This window comes from Acomys russatus, chromosome 3 (genome assembly GCF_903995435.1).
Source record: "Acomys russatus chromosome 3, mAcoRus1.1, whole genome shotgun sequence".
Taxonomy (NCBI): Eukaryota; Metazoa; Chordata; class Mammalia; order Rodentia; family Muridae; genus Acomys; species Acomys russatus.
Window position 1 is genome coordinate 45,079,908 of NC_067139.1, and position 13,417 is coordinate 45,093,324.

General features: G+C 40.3%; 2 pseudogenes; both read left to right on the top strand.

Annotated features, from left to right (window-relative positions):
• The first annotated feature begins 1,288 nt into the window (after window positions 1-1,288).
• On the top strand, window positions 1,289-1,676 carry LOC127187026 (40S ribosomal protein S12-like; annotated as a pseudogene).
• Window positions 1,677-5,414: 3,738 nt separating this feature from the next.
• Window positions 5,415-5,933, top strand: LOC127187067 (60S ribosomal protein L12-like; annotated as a pseudogene).
• Window positions 5,934-13,417: the final 7,484 nt, after the last annotated feature.

Consider the following 13,417-nt stretch of genomic DNA (forward strand, 5'->3'; position numbering starts at 1 on the left):
AGTGACAGTGTGAGAAAGCAGAATTACAGCCACAGAGCCTGGCAAAAAAGAGAAGCAATTAGAAGGTTAGTCTCCAGGCAGTTTCAAGAGCACTGGTTTTAAGAAGTTATTTCACAACCTGAAAATGCTTGGGTTTGCTTTCACGGGCCTTGACCTTAATGTCCATTCCAGAGAATCATCCAGTGGCATCATGGAAATGGACATGGGCATCATGGCTGGACAACCAAGGGCACCAGTACTTAAGTCTCTGGTAGCACTTCAGAAGCCATGCTGAAAAGTGGAGGTAGTCAGCTACTGAGGACCCGGGGAGCAAGGACGAACGGTTACACGGTGGCAAGGAATTCTTTACAAGAGGTATAGATAAAAATTTGTATTGGAAATCTACCTATTCAAGAATACTAATTTAAAATCAATAAAAGTGAATTAAAAGTATCTTAGACTACTCCAGTTTACCACTTTAAAAAAAAAAAATGTGTCCTGAGTAAGTATTTCTTCTGATAAGGTAAATAAAACAGAATAGGGCTCATTTGAGGGGCTATTTTATTCATATTGCAGAAGAACAATTTAAATTGTTAAATTGCACTTACAAAAGGAATGATGACAAAGCTCAGAGCTTCGTGGACAACATCAACAATCCCAGCAGTGATGAAATTGAGTCTACTACCAAGAAAAACAAGCTCCAGCACATGCCAAGCCTTTAGAACAAGAGAACTTATCCAGAATTTCTAGTCTTAATCTTAAGAATTTATACAGAGCTCACAACAGAAACAAAAAACACAAACATGCACATTTTTAAGGAAGGGGAAGAAAAAAAAATGAATCTATCACTTTGGTCACCAAGTACTTACTGTAATTCGTGTGCTTGATAAAGCAGAACCTAACTCCTTCTTCCTGACATAGACAAAATGTTTATGTTTTAAAACAATGATTAAGCTGATGGTGGCTCTCCTTTAGCCAACTCAAATGTTCCTATACTGAACCTTTACACACAGCTTTTTTGTTTTGTTTTGTTTGTTTTTCAAGACAGGGTTTCTCTGTGTAGCCTTGGCTGTCCTAGACTTGCTTTGTAGACCAGGCTGGCCTTGAACTCATAGTGATCCGCCTGCCTCTGCCTCCCGAGTGCTGGGATTAAAGGCGCACGCCACCAAGCTTGGCCTTACGTATAGCTCTTTGTTCCTTTCCTCCTTATAAAATGGGTGTCTTGCTTTTTCCTTGTGGCCACCATCGAGTTGCGCAGAGGCAGAGGCTCCGTATGGTCAAGATTCAGCCTCACCTGTAATTCCCCGTCATGGCGAAGGAAGGCATTGCTGCTGGAGGTGTAATGGCCATTGATACTGCTCTACAGGAGGTGCTAAAGACCACCCTCTTCCATGATGGCTTAGAACGTGGCATACGTGAAGCTGCCAAAGCCTTACACAAGCACCAGGCCCATCTTTGTGTGCTAGCATCCAACTGCCATGAGCCCTTTTATGTCAAGCTGGTGGAGGCACCGTGTGCTGAGCACCCGATTAAGGTTGATGACAAGAAACTGGGGGATACGGGTAGGCCTCTATAAAATTCTTTCAAGAGGGTAAGCCATGGAAAGTGGTTGGTTGCAGTTATGTAGTGGTTAGGACTATGGCAAAGAATCTCAGGCCAAAGATGTCATGGAGGAGGACTTCAAATGCAAGAAATGAATAAATTAATTTTTAGCTCAGTAAAAGACATGGGTGTCTTATGGCCTTTCTCCATGACTGTGACAGGGGGCTCCACTGAGCTAAGGCCAGATCTTTCCTCTGCATTTCCAATACCTGCATTTCTAGTACCTTCCAATACTGGCTTTTAGGAAGACACTGGAAAGGCTCTCAGATTTGCTGAGTGTAAGAGGCCTTTTGTTGAATGTAGGAGGCAATGTTGTATACTGCCTGTATGAGCTACTTCTCACCTCTATAACAAAATACCTGCCAAACTTAGGGTATTTTACTATTTATTAAGGTATAAAATCAATTTAAAGAAAGAACGGGAGGCTTATTTTGGCTCACGGATTGATGTCTGACTCAAGGCTGGGAAGGCACAGGGGGACGGATTTGAATGGCTGCTCACATGGTTCCTAGTCAGAAAACAGAGAGAGATGAACGTGGGTGCTCTGCTTGTTTTTCTTCATTAAGTCTGAGGCCCAAGTCCATAGGTGTAACCCCATCCCTACCTGTGAGTGAATGAGTGTGTGTGTGTGTGTGTGTGTGTGTGTGTGTGTGTCTGTGTGTCCGTCCCCGTCCAACTACCTAGGACAGAGTTTCTCAGGCAGGACTGCCTTGCCTCTGCCCTCATGCTCACAGGTATACCTGCTGACCTTTGGAAATAATTCGTATGGTCAGAGTGGGAAAATGGCATTTACACAAAATAAGTAGAGGTGAAAAATGCAAGCCTCCCTGAAACATGTCAATAGTTTTAAGGTTAAAAGATGATGATCTTGACTGATCTCAGCCGTCTGCAGCTAAAGAGGACGCTTTTCACCATTCCGAACCCAGCCATCAGGAGCCCAGGTTGCAGGTGTTACATCGGGAGAGTTAGGACATCAAAACACAAACCTCACCAAGACTGGATCACGGTAAGTACCTAGTTATTACCAGATGTTTGTAACAGTCACTTTTATAACAAAAGCCAACATCAACCCGCACATATTACAGCAAGGGCAGATACTGTGTTAAATGTCCTAAAAACTGGTAATTATTGTTATGCATCCTCTGGTATTCAGAATATGCTGGAGAATGACGAATGTTCATATAGCACTGTTCAGTAAATAGAGGCATAGGAAAAGCACAAAAATGAGACAGAAAGCGTGGATATCCTGGTATAATGCTACTGCCAACAAACTAAAGTCCTTTTATCCTGTTAAAATTCTGTCCTTTCAAAAGCTTCTAATTGTAACAACCAGGTGGTCCTACATGCAAACGCAAATGTGTTTCATTTTTCTTCCTCTTTGTACAAAATGCAGTAAAACAGGCCATGATTGAAACCTATTGCCGCAGCCTGGGCAGACTGCTGGAGCCAACGCTGCCACTAATTCTGTCCTACAGAATGCAGGAAAGTGAAAGAGGGGCACAGAACTCAAATAAATCAATTTCCTTTATTAGCTTCCTTTCTTTATCGTTTGCTTTTACTGTATGTTTTGTGGATTGAGTTAATCATTTTCATGTAAAGATCAATTTCAATATGCACTTTCATTTCACCATTGTGGCCAGATACTTAGAGAAGGCAAGTCTAGAGAAACAAGCAGAAGTGTACACTCGTGCTGCTGTGTCCAGTGACCATGTCACACCTCTCCGACGTTCTCATGAAAGTCTCCAAATGTCTTCCCCTATTGTTAGCAATGACTTCAGTAAGCTATGTCCTGGGCAAAACTGAGGGTATGTCCTAATTTAAGACAAATGAATCGCGCCACCCCCCCCCCCGCCTCTCTCTCAAAAACAGTTTGGACGATGGTGCCCTCCTATAGAAAGCCTCAAGTCTGTACCTGCTTGCCATCCACCCTCAAATCTCTAATCACCTTAACTGATATTGCATCAACAACTTTATTTCTTCCTTCCCTTTCTTTCTTTCTTCTTCCCCCTTTTCCTCCTTCTTTTCTTTATGCTTTACGTAGGTGTAATCTATATGTTTGCATATACTCAAACAATCTTGTCACTAGTAAAATGTCAGATTACTATTAAAATCACACTACCGAGACACATCTCTCTGTTTGATTTAACTACTTAACTACTTTACATTTGAATTAATAGCACTGAGGAAGTCTAAGAATTTGAGGTGCTAGGGGAGGGGGCAGTGCTGCTACGTCATCCACATCAGTTTACCTGATGCTTCCACCTTAAAAAGAAAACCCCTCATGCGTATTTGGATGGGAACTAAGAAGACTCCTCTAACTTCTGAGCTAAGGGAAAGAACCAAGTATAGATAATAATCCAGGGCAATATACATACAGAAACATATTGAGTTGTGTGTCAATCCACACATGTGTATATGCAATATAGCACCCTGACATTTCTCTTTCCCTTGGTGAATTCTTGATTGGTAGAAGTGAACACAGAAGCAGCTCTGGGATTTGCTGAACCCACTGTGAGGTCCTCATTCCTCACCTCTCAAACTTCAGGCTCAGGCCAAACAAAGGGATTACAATGGCAGCACACACACCCTTTTAAAGAGCACCAAAAGACCTTCCCCCAAGTCTTTTCAAGGCATCTCCCTGCGACACACTGCACTTTTATTCTAGGAACATTCACTTCAAGTTTAAGCCACTGTGTTCCAGTCAGCTAAATATCTTGGACACGCTATCAAGTTTCAAAACAATTCCTGCTTTAAAATGAGGGCAGACTTAGCTTTCAGATCTGCATATTGTTTTTATTTTGTGTTTTATTTCAAATAAGTTCTCTCTTCGAACTGCTCCTGTAACGCTCAATCCACACTTGACTACTGTATTAAATGGTAGCCCTGTTTCATAGAAAATGCAAACCCTACAAGTCTACTGCCTGTAAAATCCAATGGTCCGAAAATATAAAAAGAAGAACATTTGAAGATTTTTAAGGATCAAAGACAGTAAAGGAGAAACCAGTTCAAGGAAAAGTCACAATATGATGGAACATGAAAGAGATTAAGCCAGGCAAGGCTGTGGAAGAAAAGAGAGGCTAGGGGTTAAGATGAGAGATAACTGACAATAGAAAGTGAAGGTCAGTCTTCTGGGCCAAATGATCATCTGTTTATCAATTTGGCATTTCCTAAGATCTAATGGTGTTATAGATACTATAGAAATTGGAAAAAATATGACTTTAATATTGATCCAGTTCTAACCTGACATCTGACCTCAGAGGAAAGATCAATTCCCATTATCAAAACATAGGCTTGAAAAAAATATATATATATATATGAATGAGAGTCATCCTTCAGAAAACTTATTTCACAGGTAACCAATATATTAACATAAAATATATTAATAATGTTAAGCCTCCAGTTTTCACTACAAAGCAATGTATTTGGCGATCCTAGGTACTCCTATACAGCACTAAACTTCTACTTTTTAGCTTTTCTCCTCAGTGTATATATCAAAGATTATCAAGAATATTCATTATGTTTCAAAACAAGCCAGAGATAATCCATCAGTTTAACAGTATAAAGAGCATTAAAAATGAAGCAAGCCTCTAAACTCAACCTCAAATCCTGGGAAATCTTAACAACAATGACAAAATGAACAAATAAGAAATAGCAAAAATACCATTTTAATTCTTAATAATTCTAACAAGAAGTGGGAAATCAATGGCAGGAGAGCAAAAGCTCCATAGAACAGCAGGTCTGAAAAGCATCTAGCTCTTTTCAGCCTTCGGGGAAGGGGAAGGTGTCTCCAGTCATCCCAAGTCCAGGCTCATCCCACACCAGTGGCCTCCGCCATGCCACCCAAGTTCAACCATAATGAAATCAAAGTGATGTCCCTGAGGTGAGGTTGACACGCCATCTGCCTTGGCCCACAAGGTAGGTCCCCTGGGTCTGTCTGCAAAAAATAGTTGGTGATGACATTGCCAAGGCAACCAGTGCCTGGAAAAGTCTGACTACAGTCAAACTGAGGACTCAAAACAGACAGATGTGGATGAGGTGGTACCCTCTGCCTCTGCCTGATCGTCAAAGCCCTCAGAGAGCTGCCGAGAGGCAGAAAGAAATGGAACATTAAGGTAGTACAGACATCATCTTTGATGAGATTGACTGCATTGCCCAGCAAATATGCCACCAGTCTTTAGCCAGAACATCTGGAATTATTAAGGAGATCCTAGGTACTGCACAGTCTATAGTCTGCAATGTGAGCCTGCCAGCCTCATGATGTCATAGATGAAACCAACAGTGGTGCAGTGGAAAACCCAGCTTGCTCAGGAGCAACTACAAGAAAATACTTCAATAAAGGACTATCTGATTAAAAAGAAAAGCAGAAAGGAAGGAAGAAGAAAGAGAGAGAAAAGTGGCTCTAAAGTTCAGACATACAAACAATCCATATAGAGAATTCTAAGAAAACACATAAGGACAGCTAAAAGAAATCATGAAAACAATACATGCATACATTTATAAATCTGATAACAAATCTGAAACAGGAAGAATGACTAAAGGAGCAGACAGAGATTCTACAGCTGTAGAATATAGTAAAATTCAGTAGGGCTGCATATCATCCTGTAGAAGAGAGAATTAGCAGAGGGGCATGCAACGCCAGGCAGCTTGAGGGAACAGAAGACAGACTGAGTGAAGGTGAGGGAGGATATGAGGTGCGTACAGCACTACCTTCAACACACACGCACATGCACACACACACGCGCGCACACATGCACACGCACGCACACACACGCACACGCACACACATGCGCACACATGCACACACACACACACACACACACACACACAGGGGTGGGGGAGTGTGTGTATGGGAGTCTCCAAGGATAAAAGAGAGATGATGAGAAGAAAACTTACTTTATTGTAGGAAAATGTCTCCAATTGTTGGAGGCATATGGCTTTTCTTTGAAAATGTAAACAAAATTAATACACCTTCAGTCAGAATAATTATAAACAGGAAAGTTAAAATCGGAAAGACTGGGCAACCGAAGTAATACCATAGAAATAAAACAGATCTTAGTAAACTATTAACAATTACACTCTAAAAAAAATCAGATAACGTCTGAGAAATGGACCAGTTCCCATAAACATGCAACTCACCAATGCTGCATGAAGAAGAAAGAGACAATCTGAACCAACCTTTGGCAAATTAGGAAATGAATCAATAATAAAAGATATCCCAGGGCCAGGTGGTTTGGCTGAAGGATTTTATCAAACATTTGAAACTAATGCTAACTTTCTCAAGCTCTTCCCAAAAGACGGAGTTTGGGGAATACTTCAAAATGTACTTTTACAAAGCCAGCGTCATCCTGCTACTTAAGCCGGACAAAGGCAAAACAGAGAAAAATGATGGCTGACCGATTATTTGTGATCAATACAAATGTAAAAAAAAACCTTAACAAATTATTAGATAACAGAATTCAAAACATCCATCTGTTAAAAGAATTATACACTATGGCCAATAAAGATTATCCCTGCAGGCTGGAGAGATGGTTCAGCAGGTAAAAGCCTCTGTCTTTCTTCCCAGTAGCCATGCAGGGTGACTCACAAGTGCCTGTAGCTCAGTCCCGGGAGACTTCGCCCTCTAGCCTCTCCTGTACCCTCATACTCATGGCATAGACACACATAGACATGTTACGAAACATAAAATTAATATTTTAAAAATATCATACCTATGGAATGTAAAGATTAATTAGTTTATGCAAATCAACTTACGGTGTGCTTCATAGCATCATTTCAAGAGATACAGGAGAAGCACGGACAGAACTCAAAATCCTTTCATGATTAAAAAGTGTTTTCAATAAAACAGACACAGAAAGAATATACGCCAACACAATAAAACCCGTCTATGCCACTTCTAACATGTAATGAGCTCAGAAAATGAGAGTGGCCACACTCACACATAACACTAAAAGATTAGACCAAAATAACTGGGGCTGGAGAAAAGGTTCATCAGTGAACAGTACTTGCTGCTCTTGGAGAGGGCTTGGGTTTGGTTTCCAGCACCCGCATCATAACTCAAGCCATCCATAACTTCAGTCTCAGGAATCAAACACCTTCTTTTGGTCTCCAATGGCACCAGGCACACATGTGGAACACATGCATACATGTAGGAAAGCATTCATACACATGAAATCAAATAAGTAAGATAAAGTAAAATAAATCAGAATATAAAAGAAATAAAAGGGATCCAAAAAGGACAGGAAGCATGATTATTACTTCTGCTTGTTGATATCATGACTTTATATGCAGAAACTTGTACTCCACCAAAGAAACTGGACTATAGCTGAGCAATAGTTTTTACCCATATTTCCAGCCATGTGAAAAACTGATGCAGGAATATTGTAAGTCCAAGTACAGTATAGACAACATAGCTAGACCTCATCTCAAATGTAAATAAAAACTGTTTTAATTAATAAGTAAATTCAATAATGCTACAGGTAACAAAGTCATCGTATAATCTTATATATATATATATATATATATATATATATATATATATATATATATATATATATATATTAACAGAAAAATAATAAGATAAAATAAGCAGACAACACACCAAACACTAAATTTAGCCAGTAATTTAACATCAAATTTTAAAAAAGCTTAAAGTCCATAAAACAAATTGTAGTTCATATAGATATAAAAGAATGCTATTTTATAATAGTGTTAAAATATCCATATTGCTCATTGTGTTCGACCGATTCAGTGACATAAATTACCTAAATCCCGAAGTCATTATTAATGGAAATGTGAGACTAGAAAACAAAAACTTTAAAACGTATAAAATACATGCAAAATAACAAAAGACCACAAACAATCAATAAAACAACAAAAACAAAATGGGTGTGTGGGGGGGCAGGACTACAGACATCCAACTATATGGTTACAAAATCTATTGCAAAGCTGTAGTAATTGAAGCAGCAAGGTACTGGTACTAGAGCAGAAAGCCAAGGGATATGTCAAAAAGTTTTGGGCAATTAACTTGTGACAAAGACTCTGTTGTTAGTTGGAATGTCTATTGCTGTGATAAATACCATGATAAAAAGCAACTTGGAGGAGGAAGGGTTTCTTTGACTTCCACCTCTGGGTTCATACTCCAGCACTGGGAAGCCAGTGCCAAGGAGACAACAGCAACATGGTTCCAGTGCATTGATCTCGGGGAAATGTCTTAGCTATCATGCCAAAACCACAAACAAAAGAAGCCACAATGAATGAGAGGGATTGCATCCAAGCCTAGCAGCTTCTTCAGGCAGAGATAAAAGTAGTGAAGGGAAGAGGTGATGCATAGATGAGAGAAATATTTCAGAAGTGGAGCTCAGATCCGAATTATGCAAGAAGTGCATAGAAGGGAATAAGTCCAATCAATAAGAAACGGCTGTGTACCCTGCATGTGAGCACTCCAAGGTAGGCACACAGATGGAGACCACACAGCAAAAAAAAAAAAAAAAAAAAAAAAAAAAAAAAAAAAAAGCATCAGCATTGCTGTGCATCTAGAGATGCGCACTGAAGCTGCAAGGGGACATTACTTATTACAATGACTTCTACACAATGCTGTTGGGAAAATCAGTTACTATAGTCATTTTGACAGCCAGACAACTTAAAACAGAGTTCTACGAGGAACACGAGATCACTTCTGTAGATACATTGAAAGGAACGGAAATGAACCTGTGAAAGCAATTCCTGAACTTAATGCCCACTGCACACTAAACTACTCTGTGTGTCCATCATCAGATGAACGGATATGGAAAGTACTCATAAATTTGTACCACGTAGTGACATATTGGCATTTGTGACTATTTGGGTGAACTTGTAGTGAGGTAAGCCATCCACAGAAAGACAAATATACATAATTTCATTTATAGATTGAATCTAGAAAAATCAAACTTATTGAAGGAGCTATTAGAATGGTTATTACCACGGGCTGTGGAGGGCATGAATGGGGAAGGAGAAGCTGAGGGTCAAGGCCACATGTCAATCCCATGGGAACAAGCTTTCACGTGTTTGGCCGCAGAAATGGTGCCTGTGTGAACGCACCGTGCATTTCAAACAATGAACCTGTTTTGAATAAAGCAAATTAAGTCTGAGGTAGTAGATTCATCAATCAGGCTGCAAGCACCCCGCATTATGAATATGTATAGAAGCTTTATGCTATACCTCATAAACATACGTGATTATTTTACAATCAGATATAAAATTTTCAAAATGGAGGCTAACTCAGAGTACTTAGAAATTGCTATTTAGCTGAATGTCTACCTAAGAGTAGAGAGAGAACATGACATTATGTTTTCACATTACTTTTTACTAGCAACATGTAGAAAGAGGCAAGTAGATATATTTCTAACATACCTAGGGGAAGCACACTAAGAAGCTAACAAGAGACAACCATAATGGAAAGTCATTTAAAAATAAATGTAAGCTCTGAGGAGCTCTACAGAAGAGCAAAGAACAGTCTACATTAAGAAAAAAGCAGAAGAAGACAGACAGACTAGCTGGCTACATTGGACATTTTTATATTCAAGAATGACAGGAGATAATTTAATCTCTGTCAAGTAATTATCAGTAAATTGTCACAAGGCCTTAGGGAAAAAAAGCTGCAAGAAAGCATGTTAAATGTATTATTGGAAGAGAGATAAACGCCTAAAGTTTCCAGATCATGTTTTTATTTTTTTTTTTAAATAGATGACATATGTAGAACACATTTTGCTAGGAACTTTTTAAAAATATATGTTGGTTGCTATTTACAGAATTGTACAAAAATAGTAGAGCCAATTTTTCATATGTTAAGACGAACACTATAGCTTTTAGCTTATTTTAATAATACAGTGCAGTAAATTAAATGATTGTCTTGGGAAAACCACCAAGTAATCAGAGGATTCAAGACCCTGAACCTCACTTTTCAGATGTTAAGAAGTTTACTGCAGTTTATCACGCAAACTCACTCTTTTGCTCATGTGGATTGTTTTTGATTAGGAGCTCTCTCCAAGCCAAGACTTTTCTCTTCCCAATATGGAGAAATCAGAGGGTAGACTCAAAAGTGGTAAAATGTATCCACCATTCTTTCGTTCATTGATTCTAGAACTCAGAGGCAGAGCGGGAAGCTTTATTAGTGTGCCAAAGGTCATTCGGAGGGACTAAGCTGACAAGAGATGACAGGGTAAGCGTCAGCTCCATACACACACATAAAATGGGATGTTGTGCTTTTTTATATGCTCATGAAGAAATTTAGGGGCACAAGTACCCTGCAGGTCATGACACTGATGCCTGCCTTCTTTGAGGACTAGTAAAGGCTTCCACCCACTCTTAAGTCCAATGTGTTCCCCAGTTTACTCCATATCATATTTGATTTCTATTAAGAAAGAAAGCTATTCTTCATTCTCGTTTCCACTTGAACATTATTAAAGAGCTCAGCATTTGCTGCAGGGGAAAACTGCACATTATTTTTCATGACCTTCTCTCCCCTGACTAAGAAAATAATCCACTTAATGTGTCCAGGAGGACAATAACCCTACTGCTACATGAGGGCAGTACAGACTTCCAGGGAACAGAGCCATTTACAAAAACACTGAGGAATCTGCCAAACACTGTAGGGTTTACAGGGCCATTGGTAATTACTGTGTATAATGCATTCTGAACCCGCTGGCAGTGAGCTGGCTGATCTTTCTGGGTTGTGTCTTTCAGCTGAATGCTGTTTATTTTCTACATAACAAATGACAGAGAGGGTGTTGGTCTATTTTGTAGAAAAACTTAAAAGTGTACTTTAGGTCACAACAAAATACTCCAATCAGCCAATTATAAAACACAAAACCATTTCAACAAACCTCACACATTATATAATTTTGGGCAACATACGAAGGATATAAATGTCTTGCCACTGATAGATGTCTTGTCACTGACATGCTTGAGCTTGGAGAAATGGCAATGCTGAATCCTCTAGTCCAACTGCTCTCAACCTGCAGATTCTGACTCCTCTGGGGTCAAATGACCCTTTCCTAGGGGCTACTGAAGGCCATTAGAGAACACAGATACTTACATTATGATTTATAACAGTAATATACTATAGTTGTGATATAGCAAAAAAAAAAATTATGGTCGGAAGTTGTTGCTGTGAAGAGACACTATACAGTGTCTCTTAATAAAGGAAAACATTTAACTGGGACTGGCTTCATAGATTCAGAGGCTTACTCCATTAAATTCATGGTGAGAAGCATGGCAGGATGCAGGCAGCCATGGTGCTGGAGAAAGAGCTGAGAGTTCTACATCACATCCATAGGCAGCAGAAGCAATTGTGTGTCACACTGGGCATAGCTTGACCATATGATACCCCAAAGCTCGCCCCTACAGTGACACACTTCCTACTCCAACAAGGCCACACCTCCTAATAGTGACACTTCATATGGACCAAGCATTCATACACATGAGTCTACGGGGGCCACACCTATTCAAACTATCACAGGGGTCAACACAACACAACACAACACAAGGCAAGGAGCTATATTAAAGGGTCACAGCATTAGAAAGGTTGAAAATCCTGTAGAAGCTATTTCCAAAGTTGTATAAATCTAACTTTTCCCTCTGGAAGACTGCTAGATTGATTCTTAGGAAAAGCAGGAGGAATCTCTTTCCTCATGCCATCTCAAAAGACCCTCAAACTGAATGTCCCTTCCTTCCTCTCCCTGGGGCTCTCTCTATCCACCTTTCTCACTTCCTCTTACTCTCTATGGTGATTTTTGTTCCTATGTTCACTCTCTGTCAACTGGCGGATTGCTCCTCCACTTCACCTATAGTTGACTTTATTTAATCCAGTTTACAATAAGCAGAAAACTCTTGAATTGAAGGTGTGTGCTAGGGCTGAGCCACGCCGCAACTGGAAACAGGTTTTTCCAGTAAATTACAACCTCAGGGTTCACAGTGTGATCAAATATCCTGCAACACTCACATACTGTGTGCGTACGTGTGTGTGTGTGTGTGTGTGTGTGTGTGTGTGTGTGTGTGTGTGCGCGCGCGCACATAAGTACACACACATATACACACTCTCGTGTTGGAGACTTGGTCCCCAAATGTTGGTTTTCTCTTCAGAGGCTATAGAATCTTTGAGGCAAGAAGCATAGTTTCGGAGTGTGTCACTGGAGACAGGCCCTTCAGAGTCATAGTCCACCTTGCTTCCAGTCTTGACCTGCTAAGACGTAAGGTGCTGCATGTCACAGTAAGCTAAAACCACCCAGAAGCCTCGCCTTCCTCATGGTAATAGAAACGCCAACTGGAACTCTGAAAGAAGAGTTGCAGGATGCAAACAGCAAATAATTCTCTCCAGGCTTTAAGAAAACATTATGAACAAAAGGGCGAGGGAACACATTACACAAGAAGCGAAAGGCATCAAGGGCACATAAGTTCAGGAACTCTGCACATGGGCTTGGTGGTGAATGACCGTGTCAGACATGAGTGAACAGGTGACAAAAGAGAGAGGGAACACTGCTAAGAAAAGCAAGGCAGAACCAGGTGGTGACTTCCCTGACATTAGCTCCAGCGACAGGAGTAGCTCAGAGAGCTGGAATGACTTGGCTAGTGGAGTTGAAGATCTCAGTGACAGACGCAGACTCCACTCCTGGCTGCCCGACCCTGCTCTACAAGTTAGCTCCTCACTGAGAACATCTTAGGTGAATAAACTGTCTCCTCTGAAACTGCAGTGTCTATAATGGTAAAGCCATTGCCACAGTATTTGAGAGGTACAGAGCAAGTTAACTGCAGGGAGCTCCCTCTCCTGTCGGCCTCTCCCTCCTCTCCCTCAGTCATGTAG